We start from the raw sequence: 19,562 nt of genomic DNA, 5'->3' as shown, positions 1-19,562 counted from the left end.
GAAAGAAAACGGCCAGACAGCAGTGTCAGCCATGTGGGCCAGATTGTAGATTGTATTCATCTTCCGTAAAATTAAACGCACATGTGATGGGAGGCAGCTGTCTGAGCGCGTGCCTGCTGCGTGTTTCTTGTGAAGACGGGTAGCGCTTTGAACCCGTCAATACGAGTTCGATTCCACAACTAACACCAGCGGCGAGTGATATCTAAAGCGGTCCTGCGCCTTCTCTCGGTCAGCTCAGTATTAAACGATTGCCTGGTGCGATGTGTGAACAGCCCCATCGCCTGCCATGCCAGCACAACCTTCGTCGATGCTCATTAACCACACTTGCACAAAAGTCGATACAGATGGAAGGGGGTCTTTGTCTTCGCAGTGCAGGGCAGCAGTGCAGTGGATTGTGCACTTTGGCACCAACCCAGCGACCTGAATTATATTCCCGGCAAGGGATAAACATCAGTGTTAGAACAAGCAGTGTCTGACCCTGTCGCAGGCCTCCCCTAGGTTGACTCAGCATTAATTAAGTGCGTGATGTAGTGCGTAAACATGTGTGGGGCTGGGCACAGCATACCTCGTGCATCCTGCCGGTTGTTATAATCAGTGCTCATGAACCATCCCTGCTCAGTTCCTCTGTATAGCTAAACAGGGGGCCTTTGTGAGTGTGTGTGCGTAAATTGAATGTGGTGGTTAGCGGTGCACTGTGTGTGAGTCGATGTTGGAAGACGTGGCACAGTGGTCCGCACGTAACACTTTATGGTACAATTCCAGAAATCTGAGTTTGATTCCCAGCCACGGGCAACATTAGTGCCATATCGTATCTGAACCGATCCAAAGAAAATTAAAAAATATATATGAGAGTGAATGATGGTGGGGGGAGGGGAGGGAAATGTTACGTTTTATAATCTGAGGAACGTGGTAATGACAGAAGGCTCTGTGTCATGTCAATAAAGTTATTCAAGCCTAGTCACACGTATAATTGTGGACGTGGCTGTGGTGGCAATAGGGGCTACATATCGATGGAATGGTTTTGCACACTGGAATTGCAACCCAGAGGCCACCGCTCCCACGTCCTGGTGCTTCGGTTGAAACAGCGGGGCAAGCTCCTGAATCACCTTTCAATTGTCCGGCCAGCAGTATAAATGGGCGCAACCACAGTTAAGTTGATTGGCAGGACATTTGTGGTAGGGTAAAGTGTGGGTACCTCTTCTAAAACATTTGGCCAGTACGCAAGAAGTGAGCCAATGTAACTCCCTAGATGGGTATGGGTTGGAGGGGGGGCAGAATGTGTATTAATAATCCGGAGAATATGATGATTGACTCATCATATTCTCCAAATCTGTATGGGATATAGTATTGCCCCGTTGCACGTGTGCGTTTATTCCAGGTACTCAAGTTTCCTCCCACATGTAAACATTCATGAATTGACCAAAAACATCTCAATATATAGAGGACTACAGAGCTTGGGCAATTGCTTGTGCACTGCCTTCCCGCTCGTCTGTGGTTCCTCCTCGTGCCTCTCTCTCTCTCGACGAGAGCGAGCGAGCCCTGTGCTGTGGCAGCACGGTGTTACAAGTTCACTATTTTATTATTATTACAAGAAGAATAAAGCTTTACTGTTGCAACGCAGAGCTGTGCAGGTACTGAGTGGGTGGCACACACTGCGATCAATTTTTTGCATGTGTCAAATTTTTTCCGGTGGGATACAAAACCATTCATTTTGGGATACGACACTGATTGCGTAAAAAACAAAACTAATACGAATGTCATCGTGTAATATTAAAATGTCTCCGGAATGAAACAAACATGAAATATTGCTCATTATTGACTGACAATTGTATTCAATGAAAACGCTTCAAAAACGGTGGATGGCACCTGGCAGCCATCTGAAATGTCGCGAGGGAACGGGCACAACTGCCCCCCCCCATACTCCTCCCCCACTCCACCCTCCCCCTCTGAGTGCACTTCTGAGTACTGCGCGCACACAGTGCAGGAGTACGCGGTACGTACAAAAGGCAGGAGAGTAGGGATGCAGTGGTGCCAGTGCTGCCAGCGGCGTTCAAGCCGTGGCGAATCTTCGCCGCCCTTCCTAGCGCACCGCATCTTGGCGAGCACACTCCAGCGGCGTGCGGCGCTTTCACCGTGAGTCCTCGTGGAACAAAACTAAACTCGCGGGTAGACTTCAGTAACTTCAGGCTGGCGCTGGCTCTCCTCTCCGTGTCGGTGAAGCTGAGCTAATTACAGCCCCAACTTGCGATGCGCTGCATGGCATTCGCTCACACTCACAGTGAAGAACCACAGACAAGCGGGAAGTTACACCCTCCCCCACTAGCAGACGTCACATTGCGCCTGCAAGAATCGATCGCAGTCCATCTAATTTGTGTTATTGTACGCATGCAAGTTATAAATACACAATTGTTGCGCACACATTTTGTTCGCACGCAATTTTATCATCCTGATGTCACATTTAGGCGAATGGAACGAGCAGAACTGCATCGAGCAAGATCTTAAATAGCCGATAAACAATATCAGAATCTAAATATTTATTGTACTCAATCATCAAATTACGTGGACTGCCATGCCAGGATATCAGGCCGAACTGGTGACTTCTGAATTGCAAATCCAGTGTGCACACAAATTACACCACGGCCGTCACCTAAATGTTTCCCTGAAGTCTTAGAACTCAATCTTCCCGGCTCACCGCGAGTCCTTTACTCTCTCGCTTTGTATCTCCCTCTCTCTGAAAGCCTCCTAAAAGCCCCTTGGCTTAAAACATCGGCTTCCTGCTCTTACGCCAAAATATAATAACCGAGACCACGTCCATGTTGAACACGAGAGTGTGTGTTTGTGTGTTGCGTTGATGTTTGTTTTGATGTTTAAAACAAACTGGTGCAGAACTTTTAGTATTCCCCAGCGAGCGAGCCACGCAAACCCCCTAACCCCACAAACATCACCCAGCTACCAACACCGACCATCAGCCGTCGTCGATTTGAGGCGCAAGGTCTATTGATGAAAAACGAGAGGTGGGGGGGGGGGAACAAAATGATCACGTTGCACCCAAGCGCAAGGCGACTCTTGCAAGAACAAAAAGAATCCGTGTGAACAATACGATGCGGCTTCCAACGTCCTCGCCAAACGCGTGTCAAATTTATATTCTTCATCGCACTTGGTGAGGTGGCGGGTGGTGAGATTCATAACTTGGAATAAATTGGTATTCGCCAATGGGCCAATATACATATTTAGACAGCGCATGCAGTTCCCTACGTTGCGTCTATTGATTGCTGTTATGAATCACGCGTTGCCTTTCGAGCAGTGCGTGTAAAACGCCACACGGATGCATGCGGTGCCACCGTAGTTTAGCAACTTGACGCGAATCGGTGATGACAATTGCTGACACGAACGTATAATTGGCCTTTAATCATGGTGAGTGCGGTACCTTCGTGTGAGATATCTTTAATTAGCCATGACCAATCCACTGCTACATGTAGGCCACCCCCCATGCAATTGACGGATCCTGGGAATTCCGTGGCAAGACAGGAGAAGCAACGTCGAAGTGCCGGAGAGAACGTTGTGCAACTGGGTGTTGCATTTGACGGGGAAGGAACGGCTGCGCTGGGTGGGACACGGTGCCACAGGTAGGGGCGGGGCCGGTTACCGGCACCGTCATTGGAGTGGTGCCCACAAATCTGGCTAACTGACGGGGAAGAGCTCAGAACGGATGGCGGGACACTGTTCGGGCAAATCTTGTTTACGTCACAAACCTTACTAATTGGCTGTGTCGGTGGTGGTGGTGGTGGGTTAACGACGAGTTTATGTTGACGCGATCTAACCCAAAAATATTGGTCGCGAAAGTCGAATATGTGTAAAACCGATCTTGCGAGAAGTGGTTGCACCAATTGGCTTTAGCCGTGGTGCCCATCGTGACCCTGAATTGAATTGAATCCATCGAGCGTGCGTCCCAGCTCGTGCCGAGACTGAGGATTTTAATCTCACACTCTCCTCTGGCTACTCCTTCGAAGGCTTCGTAAGATGCACGGCTCACAGCTGTTTTGCAAATGTTGTGTATTGAAGGGGACATTGCAACAAAAAAAAGCATGGGTCTATTTAATGTGTGAACACTTTCTCACCCATTAATTAGCCTATTTTATTTCTTTAACGTGTGTGAAATGTTAATTCATTAATTATTTCGCGCATCACGAGAATTAAATGGCACTTGGAAATGTATTTATACCTCCATAAAATAACGAGCAACCACGCTCAATGCTGCGGCTTTTAAGCATTCCGTGCGTCGTAAAACTCATAACAACGCAATAAGGTTTTCTTTCATTAACACGGAATTAATTTCCCACTACGTGCAATTAATTGTGTTTATTAATTATCGGCCTCGTTCCGTTTAATATGTTAATAGTGTGTTATCTGGCATTATGCTTTCCATTCTGTGATCCACATTTGCATAATCCCAATGTCACAATTAATCCTGAGCGCCGTCTCCCTCCGTTGCTCATTGTCACTCTCATTTTCCGCCGCGATGTAGCATTTGCGCTGGATATCACCTTTATTTTCAATATGGGAAGATGTTTTTTCTCCCCCCCCCCAACAAAATGTTATGCCCACTGCGCTACTGGAACCATTTCATGAGATGATGAATCCTTTCGAAAATCTCGCAGCGCCGTGGGTCAGATATTTTTGCTTCGCAGAACTTTTGCACAGACCTTCAAACGGACTGCTTTCATCACTTACTCAGTCCGAGTTGGGGTCACATGTTCCCGCACGCTTTCAATCTGGTATTTTTTCTGATCTCAGAGACAAAAATGCAGCCAAATAAAGTGAAATGCTCAATTGAACACAATTTTTTGTGTGTGCACTCGTTGGTGACTTGGCTGAGACATCGACTCGCCACAATTGAGAAGCCGGTTAAATCAAAGGATACGAACGCTGGACCATCACGGTACCGCCTCCACGCTCTGAAACCCATGGGCCAACACTTGGTTGTATGACAGCATCGCGTTCCAAATTTGCCAAATGTTAAAATGTTCCTTCCTTACTTCACCTAATTGGGGAAAAAAGCACAGAGGGACACCGTCCGTCCCCTGCCGGCAGGGTTCTACCGTGTGTCACACAAAACGATGACGTCCAAAGGGACGCGCGGGCCACTAGTTCGCTTTAAAAAAAAGCGTTCAATTCAACCTGCGATCTGACCAGCCCATATTACCGCAACTGCATTTCGGCCGAAGCCAGCTGCAAAAACGTCGGTCTGTTGAGAACTCCTGAATAAATCCTGAGCCACCAACGCCCCAACTGCTTTTTGGCTTGGGTACGGTATTTACCAGCCTAAATATGAATACTATGACCCTTTTACTTTGCCAGGTGCCACCAGCGTTGGAAATGTGTTTTCCACATGTAAGTATAACAGGCCTCTCTTTGTCAATCCACTGCTGGACAAGACCCTGCCAGGGTTTCCACCACTTCCATAATGTAGTCCAGTCCCGCACATATTTCTCAGTCAGCCTCGGCGATAGCACCATCGCGGCAGTATTGCACTATGAAAATGGTAGGAACGTGAAATGTACTGAATTATTGTTGTTATCAGCAGCAGCGGACAACTCTTTTTGCATAAACAGAGTGATCTGCTCTTCCATTTAGCTCACTATACGTGGCGCGAAAAGGCAGACACCGTGCCAATCCATAGGTGGTACAACCTGGAAAACGCATCAAGTGAAGTTGGTGAAGTTCCGGCTCCGAGAATTAAAAACAAAATTCATTTACACGACGACTTGGCAAAACTTTTCCTCTGCAGCAGGGCATACGAGATAGTGCTCCCCGAACATCGTGTGTGGCTAAAATAAAAGGGCCACTTGAAGGAATGTCAGAAGTAGTTTCGCGATATCTCCTTATCGGGTCTGTTCTCCGATACCGCGCCACGTCGAGTTCGGAATGGACACTTCGCTCTCACGCCAATAGCGCAACGCGGATAAAATTGTGGAATAAAAACGCTTTGCTTAAAAAAAAATGCTCACTCAGCCCGCTCACTCACTCACTCACTCGCTCTCTCACTCGCTCTCTCACTCACTCTCACTCACTCACTCACTCGCTCGCTCGTCTCTTTCTTGCCGAGCGATCTCGGAGTCATAAAAACTGCGTGCGGCGAATGATTCCGTCACCGAGCCCGATGAGCATTTGTGCTCCCATTGGGAAATTACCACCAGGGATGAGCGATTGCGGCTATAACCGTTCGCTTGCGTGCGGCAGAGGTTGACAGCCCGTGCCTCGGCGCACTGCGTTCATGTTGACAGCACACACAAGCATGCAGAACCCCAGTAAGTGTGTCTCCGCACTGGCTGTCGAATTCGCCTATTGAATATTGAAAGGTGAAGCTCTGCAATCGTTTGCTCGCACGACACTGCCGGTGGAAGGGCTTCCACTAAATGCAGCTTCAGCGAGCACCTCTAGCGGGGTGTTTGGCCTACTCTTCCACGCTGGCCAGACGGCTTGGAGTAGGAGGAGGGAGCACCCACAAATGACCCCACCACGCACGGCCTGCCGGTCGACTGACCTAGCTGCGGCGTACAGATCTGTACCGCTGCTCGGTGGACAGAGGGCATGGGGGATGTTCGGTGAACCTTCCCGTTGCTTCAACTGCCATGCCTGGACGGCGACCCGACACCGGAGTTGCTCGGACTGCAAGCGCGGTGTGCTGACGATTATGCCGTGGCAGAGCAGTGTCGTAATTTTTTTTCTTTTTCGAAATGTTAATAATTGTAGCCGGGTCTTTCGCCAGAGACGAGCGGCAATTTGCGGCATCGTCACCCACCCCCCACCAACTCACCCTCCAGTGCCTTAATGAAAAGGCGCCTTCCAATTTGGTGAAAGCGCGCGCCGGAATGGATTACCGCGGTTCATTTGCCCGCTTAATTCTCCGCGGGTTGCGCCTCAAGAGCAGTTAGCGAGAGTGACCCCGAGCATAGCGGACGTGAAAATAACGCAAAGAACTCCCAGACGGCGGTGGATCAAATAAAACTGATAAAGACAATTACGGGACAACGCGGCTTCATCATCATCATTATCATCATGATCTGCCTCATTATCATCATGAGACATTTTCTATCCACCGCTGGATGAAAACTCCCCTATGCCGTTGCCATACGTCTCACGGTCCTACCGATGCCACAGTCCACCTCACTCCTGTGCATGGACACCTGGAGCTAGAATCGTTTATTAATCGTAGTAATAGGTTTTTACCCTTTCAACTGGCGTCGTCTGGTCCAACACCAATGGAGACTAGGCTCTAAGAAAAGCTGTCTCGGGTGTGGACCGATCAACTTCACGGACAGTGCATATCATTATCATTATCAGAGTTGTTTCTTTTTGTTTGCATTTTGACTGCTTGTGTTGTGGTTATTGCAAACATGATGCCTTGTATAAAGGTGTCAGTTTTTGTACCAGTTGAAAGGGTAAAAACCTATTACTATATTTTGCCACTGGTAAAGGAGGTCTCATAGTGTCGTTAATTAATCATTTACAGCCCTGTGCCAATCCACTGCTGGATAAAGGCATCACCGAGCTGTGTCCTTCACGGCGGCTTGATAGATTGACCATACTTCACCCCACTGGTTATTGAACTGCTATAAATAAGGTTGCTATGTCGATAACATCGCCTGTTATGTATTTTATTTTTGGATGGTATTTTCGTTTTAACGCAGCCCTATTGACGAGTGCGTTGAGTGCTTTGGTAACTGCGGGTTGGTGAAGGGTGGGTGGGGTGCCATGAATGGCCCAGATAGCACTCACCACTGTTGTTAGCCGTCTGGTTCGTAATCACGACTCCCCACTGGCAGTTCTTACAAGGCATCTAAATAGGACTGCATCTGAATGTAAACCAGAACCACATTCGTCATTAACACTGCCTCACGACTACATATATACACACACGCACGAGTCATAAGCTGGCATTTCTACAAAATAGCAACTCGGTTTCTCGCAAGCAATTATATCAATTATCAGAGGCCACTGTGAACAGGGGGCATAACAGCAACGAGTACCAACATTCTCTGCCTACTGAATCATGTATGCGGCAAATGAGCGCGAATTGCTTAATGACCACATCAAGAAAGGCTAACTGCCAAAGTGATGCCACCCTCCAAGCGGCAAGTCCAGTGGGGTCTGGCCTGGACCCATGGCCTATGCAGGCTGCCGTTTACTCTGCACAGTCCCCCAAGCGAAGGGCAGTCTGGGAGATCATTAGTAGCAGAGGACGCCAGCCAGTAGGAGAGCCACAGTTAATCGATTGATCAACTGGAATCGAGTCTCAGGCTCGGCAATATAAGCAATTAATATTCCCCCTAACAGCCGATTATGCAGATAAGTGAATGCAAATGATATGCAAAACTATCAAACGATTAATGCATACATAAACAACCCGTTGGCCGTGTACAACTCAGTTCCTGAAGAGGCTCCATTGCACGTGGAGTGGAACGTCGGACATCGTGCCAGACAACAGCAGCACGAGGTAACTGCCAGAAAATATATCGAAGGTGTGTGCAGCAGCACAACCATGAAGATACCAGAGTAGATATACAGTGCAGGCTAACGTTACATCTGTAGTGGTGGTATTGACGTGCGCCGACTGTGACAGTGATGGATCACGGGGCGGCGCGGGGTGCGGGGTTGGGCACGCGTTGTGGGCGTGGTGTGGACGCGCGCGCCGGGAGTGACAGATGACGAGGCGGCGCGGAGTGAGTGGTGAGGCACGATGAGATGTGGGAAAAGAGGATCGTAGCCAGCACCCGGCGATTGGTCGAATAAGTGGGTGCTCGCAGCGACGTCCGCAGGTGGGGTATAAAGGGGGACGCGCGAGAGCACTCGGGGAGAGTTACCCAGTTGAAGACCCGAAGACGGAGCTGAAGACCTAGTGAAGCCGAGTAGCTCAGTGGCGTTAGTCGCCGAGTAGCTAAGTGGATGTTGGTCATCCGAGTAGCTCAGTGGCGTTAGTCGCCGAGTAGCTAAGTGGATGTTGGTCATCCGAGTAGCTCAGTGGCGTTAGTCGCCGAGTAGCTAAGTGGATGTTGGTCATCCGAGTAACTCAGTGGGCGTTAGTCGCCAAGTAGCTAAGTGGGTGTTTGTCACCCGAGTACTAAGTGGATGTTGGTCATCCGAGTAACTCAGTGGGCGTTAGTCGCCAAGTAGCGAAGTGGGTGTTTGTCACCCGAGATACAAAGTAGGTGTTAGTCACCTGTAACCAAGTTTGAGAAAATAAAGAGTGTGTTACCCGTGAAGTCGTCTCCCGTGGAGTTACTACATTACAACTGGCGTCAGAAGTAAACCTGTCTTCAAGAAGTATGGACACAAGGAAGACTACCCGTACCCACGAGCGAGGTCGGGATGACGACGGCGTACCGGGGACACCAACCTCGGGAGGAGAGGACGAGGAGTGGCCGCCGATGCAGCACCTCGGGGTGATGGCCGACGCTCTGCTTGCCTCCGACACCAGCCTCCAAGACGCACACTCCCGGTTGGCGGAGTTGCTGCTCGCCGCCGCTGCAATCTCCGTTCCAGCGGGCGAGAAAATGGCTGCGGGGTTGGATGAAGGAGCGAGGCTGGCGGGATCCCGCCAAGAGGCGCTTCGCGCCAAAAGTCGGGAAGTTCCCGCCGTTTTTGAGGGGCCGCCATTGATTGGCGGGAAACACGGACGCCACGTGGCCGGACACCTCCGCGCAGCGCAGCCCACGTCATCAGCGCGCGCCGGAGCCCTCCATTTTGCGCCTGACAACCGAGCCGACATTTTACACAACTCCAGCGGAGCGCGGGAAAATCTCTCCGACGTCGACGACGATCGGGTCCTCCAGCAAAGATTGCCCGCGCTGTCGGCGTTCAAGGCGGATGGGGGCGACTGGGGAGCCTTCCAACGAAGGTTCCTCGCTCATCAGGAGATGTCGGGGTGGTCCGACACCACTGCCCTGCGTGCGTTGCCAGCGATGCTTGACGACGACGCGCTTGCAGCCTTCACATCTGCTGCAAGGTCGTCCCGCTCTACGCTCCAGGCCGCACTACACCTGATGGCGAAGGTGTTCGGGCCGCCCTCCACGTGCCGCCACCAGTTCTACGATCGGCGGAAGGTGGCTGGGGAAACGACGCTAGCCTACCGCACGGCACTGCTCGCCTTGGCGGACGCGGCTTTTCCCCGCATGGATAAGGAGGGGAAGGACGCCATGGTGACGGAGCAGCTGCTGGTGTTGGCCCACGAGTTGGGGGTCCCCATCAACGTGGCAGACGAGATGGAGATCTGCTCCCTGGCGATCGCCACGAGCATTCACGCGTACGAGGTCCTCAAACGCAGGCCGGGGGTCGTCTGCAATTTGGCGGGGAACGCGGTACTGGCAGCCACGATCGCCGAACCTCAGCCAGCTGCGGTGCAGGAGCAGGCCTTCGCTGCATCGCGTCCGGGGGAGTGGAGAACGGGAGGTCGTTCGCCCACACGTTCGCCCCGCAAGCTGGAGCAACCGAAACCTACGACGTCCGTCGTCTGCTACAACTGCGGCCTTCGGGGTCACGTCGCAGCCGGGTGCCGGGCCCCGCGTCAGCGCGCCACAGGACCACGTCGGGACGACGACCAGGGCCACAAGTCATCCCAACAAAACCCGGCAAGTCGCGGCACCTCACACGTTCGGTCCACAAACACGGCACATTCGGGTCGCCGCTTCGCGGTGGGGGGTTCGCGGCTGGGTGCCGGGGGTTCAATTCGGCTTGGGGGGTCCGTACGCGGCCCGCAAGCAGTCGAGTGGTCCGAATTGGCCCACAGGATCGTGGCTGCGTCGGCCGGGTCGTCCGTGGTAACGGGGTTCATTGACGGGGTTGAGGTCCGGGTGCTTGTTGACACGGGTGCGTCGGCCACCATCATCTCGGACCTTATTTATAACATTCTTCCCGTTCAAAGTAGACCCCTTCTGCCAGTAGATGTGCCATTTAATGCGGCGAATGGGGGATCCCTGGGGATCATCGGCCAGATTCGGGCGACTATTTGTATTGGTGACATTAAATTAGCGGGCCCTATTTTTGTATCATCATCGCTGGCCGTTCCCTGTTTGCTAGGTACGGACTTTTTGTCCAGAATGCCCATCAAAATTCTCATAGATCAGGCCTGCATTGAGCTTCCGTCAGGTCGGCGGCTTGCGTTCTTGACGAGCCCTACCAAAATACGCACGGTTTGTGCGACGGTGCAGGCGCTGGCAACTCAGACTGTAAGGGTGCCCCCGGGATCGAAAATGTTGGTACCCCGTCGGTTGAGGAAGCCACTCGAGGTGGGCGCGGTGGCACAGGGGGGGCCGTTGGGGCCGTCTAACAGGGCCAGAAGGGGCCTCGACTTAGCGGTTGCTAAAACCATGGTGAGAGGGGACAGTGAGCCGTTCGTAAGGGTCCTGAATACGGGGTCGCGGCCGGCCGAAATTGTGCAGGGAACGGTGCTGGCTCACGCCGCGCCGCTACCGGTTGAGGAACGGCTCGTGTCTCAAGCGGATTTCACTGTCGAGTCGCATCCTCCAAGTGATGAGGGGACAGAGTGGTTGGACTCGTTGTGTGCCGGTTCTGCTAACTTGTCCAAAGTGCAATTGGGAGTCGACGCTCCCACGGGGAGGGATTCGCTGTTGTCATTGCCCCTCATTGAGTGGGGCCGTCTCCAAATGTCCGACAGCTCCCTACTTACGCTACGTCGAAAAGTTGGCGCTCCCGAGGTAGGGGATGCGCGGGTCGGTTCCTGGGTGTGCAGACAGGGCCTTTTGATGAAGTGGGACAACATGTCCCGGGGTCACGTGCTCGTTGTGCCTGTTTCTATGCGGGGTAAGGTCGTTCTGGCAGCTCATGAACGGCTCATGCATCTGGGTTTTCAAAAAACGCTCGCCCTAATCCAGCGAGACTATTATTGGCCGGGGATGGGTAACGACGTGGCGAACATTCTTAAGGGATGCGTAGGGTGCGCCGAAAGAAAACCGCCACCATTGGCAGCTAATCCACTGCTGAAATCCATTCAAGTTTCGCGCACAAACGAATTGGTTGCGTTGGACATCTTTGGGCCCTTTCCTGCTACACCGAGGGGAAATAGGTTCCTGCTGGTTGGCGTAGAATACTTCACCCGATGGGCCATGGCATGGCCACTCGCCAACCAGTCGGCTGCAGCGGTGGCGGACGCCTTCGTCCAGGGTTATGTTTTGGACAAGGGCGCCCCCGAACGCTTGCTGACGGATCAAGGAAATAATTTTTCGAGCGGTTTGTTGCGCGAGGTGTGCGGCCTGTTGGGTACAATGAAAGTGCGTACTTCCCCCTACCACCCGCAGACTGACGGGATGGTTGAGCGTCTGAACAGGACGATTACGTCTATGTTGTGCCAACAGGTCTGCGACGATCAGGTTGATTGGGACTTACAGGTGCCGGGGGTACTCGCGGCCTATCGAATGGCCCCTCATGCGGCGACGGGGTTTTCCCCATTTTTTCTTATGTATGGGCGGGAGGCCGATCCGGCCATGGACGTCCAACTAGGGATTTCCCAGCCACGTGCAAAATCTAAATTGGCAGACCACATCAAATTTAATATCGCAAAATTGACTGAAGCACGGGAGGCGGCGAGGTTGAATTCGCGGTCGCGGCAAATTGCGAACGAGAGATTGCATGAGCGGAGGGTGCATACGCATGATTGGAAACCAGGAGATAAGGCCTGGCTGCATTGTCCACATGCACCGTTGGCTACGTCCCCCAAGTTGTTGAGACCTTGGAGGGGACCGGTGGAAATTGTGCGGGTTGCACGACCCCAGAGTATACAGATAAAATGGGGGAAACGCCGTTGGTATGTGCACCCCTCCCGACTGAAGCCCTATGCGGCACCGTGTGACCCCGTTCTGTGCCGTAACGACCGGGCGTGTGATGTGACCGTCGACTCGGGGAGGGAGGTGTCGCAGGCTGCTCCTCACGTGTTTCCACCTGACCCACCCCCAGGTGCCTCGGGCTTGACGGCTGCTGACCGTCGGGAGCCTGAACCCCGCGGCACGCACGGGTCCTCGGTGCCTGGCCGATGTCTTTCTGAACCGCCGGCACCACCGGACGTTCAACCGCGTCTGGTGCCGTACGACGGACCGGCAAGGCGGACTCGGGCTAGGTCTCAACAATTTTCATGAAGACGTTTTTTGCTCTACACCGAGCTCGCCCGGTGTTCCCCTCTGCCAGGGTAATGTCCCGTTGTAGGGACGCTCGGAAGAAAAGGGGACACTGCACGAGTCGAAAGAAAAAAAAAAAAATTTCCATTTATTTTTTTTGTATACACATTGCTATTGTCACTCGCCGGTTTGTATATATTGTTCTGTTGTCGCGGTGGCATTGGTTGAGGATTGCGGATGGTGGTGTTCGCGTCGTGTTGTGTTGTTAGCTTAGTTGTTGTTCTTGTTGTTGTGTTGTGTTACGGGGCACACAGGGAGGGTTTGTAATTTTTGTAGCAGCCGGGGCGGCTGCGAGCTATGTGGTAGGGGGTGATGTAGTGGTGGTATTGACGTGCGCCGACTGTGACAGTGATGGATCACGGGGCGGCGCGGGGTGCGGGGTTGGGCACGCGTTGTGGGCGTGGTGTGGACGCGCGCGCCGGGAGTGACAGATGACGAGGCGGCGCGGAGTGAGTGGTGAGGCACGATGAGATGTGGGAAAAGAGGATCGTAGCCAGCACCCGGCGATTGGTCGAATAAGTGGGTGCTCGCAGCGACGTCCGCAGGTGGGGTATAAAGGGGGACGCGCGAGAGCACTCGGGGAGAGTTACCCAGTTGAAGACCCGAAGACGGAGCTGAAGACCTAGTGAAGCCGAGTAGCTCAGTGGCGTTAGTCGCCGAGTAGCTAAGTGGATGTTGGTCATCCGAGTAGCTCAGTGGCGTTAGTCGCCGAGTAGCTAAGTGGATGTTGGTCATCCGAGTAGCTCAGTGGCGTTAGTCGCCGAGTAGCTAAGTGGATGTTGGTCATCCGAGTAACTCAGTGGGCGTTAGTCGCCAAGTAGCTAAGTGGGTGTTTGTCACCCGAGTACTAAGTGGATGTTGGTCATCCGAGTAACTCAGTGGGCGTTAGTCGCCAAGTAGCGAAGTGGGTGTTTGTCACCCGAGATACAAAGTAGGTGTTAGTCACCTGTAACCAAGTTTGAGAAAATAAAGAGTGTGTTACCCGTGAAGTCGTCTCCCGTGGAGTTACTACATTACACATCTACAACAGCGACGTAGGTGGGGTGGTTGGCAATGTGACCTCGTGCGAGGAATGAAGTTCAACTCCCAAAATTTTCCCCACCACTTTGTAGCCAAGGGCCTTGGGCCCCTCTGACAAAAGTGGACCCCGACGCAATTGCACCGCCTGCACACTCACTCGGTAGCTTCCGTACCTGATTTAACAGCTGAGGTCGTGGAGAAAATAAATCTAAATACACTGTGAACGAGACGAAACAAAAAAGAGAGAACTCTACTCGTGGGACAACAACAGGCTTCCCACAATGTGGTACTAATTTTAGTACCCCCACTCCCCCAGATAGGTGATGGTCTAAATTCACCCCTGGTTAGGCTACTGACAACATTGCTTGTTCATTGTATCACCACCATCCCCGGGGAGATTCCGAACACGTACAGCGATATCGAAAGACACTTTCTGAAAACTGGTTTGGAGATATAAAGACATGAGCATGAAGTTCTGGATCAGATACCGTTATAGCCATCCAAGATTCAGTGTGGACACAGTTATAATGAAACCAAGCAATGATAATGAGCAACAGGATATGAAGGGAGGGCTGTACCATGGAGCTCGAGATACATATAAACCAAGCCAAATTAGTGGACAAGAAGTGCTCTCAACAAAGGGAACTAATCTTGATTTGAAGCTTTCGTGACCGCAGGAATTACTCTTTGGTTCTTTCGGTAAAGTCACGTAGAAAGAAAAAATAAAATAAATAATAGTTCACCAAGCTCGGAGAGAGACACATCCACAGAGAGAGATAGACAAACAACACGGAGTTGTCTGTTTCTCTCTCTCTCTCTGTGTCTCTCTGTGTATGTGTCTCTTTCCGTGTCTGTGTTTGTCTCTCTGTATACGTGTCTCTCTCCGAGCTTGGTGAGCTATTATTAATTTTACGTGACTTTACGGAAAGAACCAAAGAGTAAAGGGAACTCATTGGGGAGAGAAGTGGAAAATACAGCAGAGCATGAATATCGTTACCTCTGGCAAATATTGAAATAGTACCGGAGTGAATATGATTTAAAGTACAGCGTGCTGTCGGAAAACTTGGCAACGAAGAGCAACAAACCAAATGTTCCCCGAAAGAGAAAGTTTTGAGTCCCTACCTGCTGTGATGTATGGAAAAAAAAGTTGATGTTTAGTGGCAAAGATAATTGAACTACATCTCGCAATGCGTGTGGCGAAGCGTACGGAGGCGTTCACGTGGAATAACACCGCGAGACGGAGATATCGACACGTGGGTCAGGGAAATGAATGCAAGCCAGATGCGTTCGTGACTGTTAAGGAAACGAGTGGACTTGGACCTGGGCAAAAAAAAAAACGGCGATTCTGCATGGGTGGCGGTGCGCAGGCACGAACAAGGAAGACTCTGTGCATTTGTCAAGAAGTGAGGAAGGGCCATGGCCCAAAACGTCGCTCATTATATATGACTTGACTCTTTTGGGCAAGAGTCATGGTTGGAAGCGGAGCTGAATTTCTCTCCCGATATCTTTTGGAACGATGGTCGTCTGGTTTTCAGGAGGGGCTTATCCGGCCGAAGGCACTACCACGAGAGTCCAAGTGACACCTATTCATATTGACCCTATATCTCTGTGCCCTCTATTCCTATAATTTTGTGGACCAAAATGATGACCACGAGGTCAAAACAAGATGAGAGGGATGTGGCGTGAAACATAAAAAAAGATCAGGAGCATCGTTCCAGACCGTTCCACTGAAAAATAAACATCGGTGGGGATGAATGAATGGCAAATGGGGCAAGACTAGCGATGGAATGGCGACTTCTGTTGCTGGCCTTGGACCCTATGTTCGCTGTCCCTGCCAGTTGTTTGGAGAACTTGACGTACCAGGAGCCGGATGGCACTGTGTATTCTAGAGAATGAGTCAAGCAAAGTAAAATCTGAAGGCAAATAAATCATTTTCCGAGGTTGCCGAGAGCTTCCCGCATATCCTCGGCGTTAAAATGTTAAAAAAGGACACCACGAGCTGCATGCGAGGTCTCTTGCTTCTTCAGCTCATTGTTTCTCGTAACAGCATCAATCCTCGCGTATTATCTTTGCTCACGAGATGGCTTGGCTATTTAACCCCAAGGTTGCCGTGGCCGTTTTATTCAAACCCTGATAGAGAAAATGGGTTTTCTAAATTAACAAATAATTCGTTCAAAAGCAATGTCCTACTTTTCAAAAATATTCTGCTCAAAATAATGGAATGTTAATTGAATTTCATTGCATGAGTTTGTTTTTTTGGAATTGTTAATAATCCGACGCCTCTAATTGACTTCCCGATACGGGAGATTACACACTCTAAGCATGTATCAATATAATGCTCCATTCAGTGGGCAGTGCAATTTTAGATAACACATTCAGCCAACGCATACTTTATAAGCGCTACTCGCTCTCATAGGGCTTTCGGCCACTTTTCCTGCCACGCTCTGGTGTGATTGGCCATTACGATTGACCTAGTCTGCCTCATTTTAATATTACTTCGGGTTTTGCAGTTAGTATGGTCACCCACAGAAACTCTATCCAGGCTAAAACAGGCTTAGCTTCCAAGTTCTCTCTCTCATACGTCTGTATGTTGAACGTCTTTCGCACCGTACGTAGCCAACAGTGCTAATCGGAGGTGTGGGGCGAGAACAACAAACTAAACACAATATCAGTTCTAAAGTTATTAGTTGTTAATCGAAGCGCATAGCTATAGTGGCTTCCTAATATCGGAAGAAGGAGCGTTCCAAACGGCTGTAGGAGGGCATCTAAAAGCGCACGATGCGGTGGCTGGATTTGTTCGATGTCCAGCCATCGCATTTTGCTTCTGTCTCTCTCTCTCTTTTGATGTGCACGTCTTCTTCGAACGCTGGGGAGCCGGAAAAGCCCACCAGCGTAGACGGCACCCTCGTGTTCACCTTCTGAAGCGCTCGCTCGTCACCGTGGCGTGCGCGATGACACCACCACCACGTGACTTTTCTTTTGTATTGTGCGCGGTGCTTTTAGCGCTACAGCGCGTCGATTTGTAGCGTTTATTTTCATTTGTTTGCTGGTGACTGTGTGTTTCATATCCAAATCGCCTCCAGTGTTTTTGCTGCTGGCGGCATTAAAAGTTGTTTAAAAGTCAAAGTCTCTCTTTTGAATGAACCTTCCTCTGTCGCACCCCGCCCCCTGCCCCCTCTCCCCTGCTTGTCTATTCCGCAATGAATGGTGGCGCCTCTAGTGGCCGCATGGGTCACGTGTTACCCTTGACGCAAGATGCGAATCGACAAAATATCGCTCAATATAGATTTGAAGCTTTCGTGACTGCAGGAATCCATGCTTTTTGGTTTTTTCGGTAAAGTCACGTAGGTAGAAAATAAATCACGACGTTTCGGGCGCAACACAAGCTTTCCCACCTGATGATGGACGCTTGTGTTGCGCCCGAAACGTCGTGATTTGTTTCGTTTTATACCTACGTGATTTTACCGAAAAAAAACAAAGAGTATAGAATATCGCTCGTTTGCTAATCGTTACACGCCTAATACAACGTTCGAACGACAGGCGCTGAAATGCTCTTTGATACCGTGTTCTCTGAATTATAAAACGCCTCGGAATGTAAGACGCATCGTCGAAGTTGTGCCAAGTGTCAAGAAAGTGACACTAATCTGGTCACAAGCACACACACATACAATTACTTATTATAAGACGCGCCCCTAACGTTTGCTTTCGAACACAGGAAAGACAAATGCGTCTTATAATCCGGAAAATACGGAAATACCAATAAGTCATTGATGAAATTTCGTCAAATATTCCAATGGAGCAGGACCCTCTGGTAAATGAGCTTCCCCTGGATAAACAACATTTCACTTGTAAATCACCAGCTTAAAATTCGCCTTCACTGACGCTTTCAGCATTACGGACACATTTACAAACGTGCAAAGATCACCTGTAAAGTCTACACAGGCAGTAACGGCAAGTGCCGAGAGCGAGCACCTGTGACGGCCGTAACTGCGCACGAGGTGGTGGTGGTGAAGCCTGCACAACGTCCAGTCGCCTTTGTATCCCCAGCGCTGCTACACATATTCAGGCTAAGTTGACCTATGAGAGGCTCAGAACTGGTTTAGATACTCGTCACTGATGTTTTCCGTAAGGTGGCAAGCAAACACATTTTACACATACAGACACACAATACATACACACGAGATGTAGGTTATTGTCATAGTTATAACATAAATACAATTCCGAGAAGCGGGTAATTACGCCACTAATACTTAACGCCTTGGTGGCTAATTTTTTTTGCCAATTTGCCACAATTACCCGCGACAATTCATTTAAAGTTGATTATGTAAATTAGCCCACTCGCAAAACAACCACGGATAACATTTCTACAATTCGCTCCAAATGTGTTTAGGAGCACACACACACACACGTACTTATAATACACGTAAATGTCTTACCCGCTGAGCGCGCTTAAATGGATTCCATCCGATTTCTACCAATTACCAAAAAAAAAAACACAATTATCGGGACACTATTTAAAATAAGCACTTTCTAGCTGGCCGATTGTAGATATGGAGAGAAAAAATGAATACCGTTCGGCTGGCTTTGCTACTAATTCACTCCTACCCCACTCTCTCTCCTCATCCAAAACATCTCTCGTTCCTCCTCCCGCGTCGTGTCTCGCCAAAGCTCGAGCAGCAAGTCGACCCGACCTCACTGGTTCGCCCGCGGCTGCAACAGGAGGCCCAGCTCCGAAAGCCGTTGGGATGAGAGTTCAAGAGTTTTGCACGTTGGCAGGGCAAATCCGTACCACCCGGAATTCGAAACTCGGCTTTTAAAATGTTGTGACTTTCTCGAGACTTTCTCTAAACAAAAGCAACCGACAAAAAACACTCCCAGCTCTCTTCCTCTTCTCGTTTTCCTCCCCCCCCCCCCTTTGGCTGAAATTCACATCGGCCCATCTGGAGCACAGAAGGAATGCTGAGGATTTTTTTTACTTCTGGTACAGTTGTGGGGGAAGAGAAGGAGGGGGAATTTCTGGCCGTGAATGTTGCGGTTGGGGGGAGAGGGCAGACAGAAGTTTATATAAGTCCGCACGTCATGTCCACGTGGCTGGCTGCTTGGAATGTGCACAACCCAGCTTTGTCGATCCACTGCTGGATGAGAGCCTGTACCTACCCACCCCCACGCAATGTGTCTGTGTGTGTTTGTGCTATGTGGGTTAGTTGTAGCGCGCTGCGGCTACGAACTCGGCAACCCGAGTTCGATTCCCGCTCACAGCCAAAACCAACGACAATTATCTGAACCGGCCCTGGGCCTCCTCAAATTAATACCTGCTGCGATGTGTAAATATCGCCACTGGGGAAACACAGGCGG

General features: G+C 50.6%; 1 protein-coding gene across 1 annotated transcript in view; it reads right to left on the bottom strand.

The window, feature by feature from the left end:
• LOC144935036 (complement C1q tumor necrosis factor-related protein 1-like) overlaps positions 1-19,107 on the bottom strand; it is a 44,978-nt gene extending 25,871 nt beyond the window's left edge. The window contains exon 1 of the mRNA XM_078861349.1: positions 18,644-19,107. The gene's annotated coding sequence lies outside the window, so the exon portion shown is untranslated. The remainder of the gene's footprint in view (positions 1-18,643) is intronic.
• Positions 19,108-19,562: the final 455 nt, after the last annotated feature.

This window comes from Lampetra fluviatilis, chromosome 1, assembly GCF_964198595.1.
Source record: "Lampetra fluviatilis chromosome 1, kcLamFluv1.1, whole genome shotgun sequence".
NCBI lineage: Eukaryota > Metazoa > Chordata > Hyperoartia > Petromyzontiformes > Petromyzontidae > Lampetra > Lampetra fluviatilis.
This window is presented reverse-complemented; position numbering and strand designations above follow the sequence as displayed.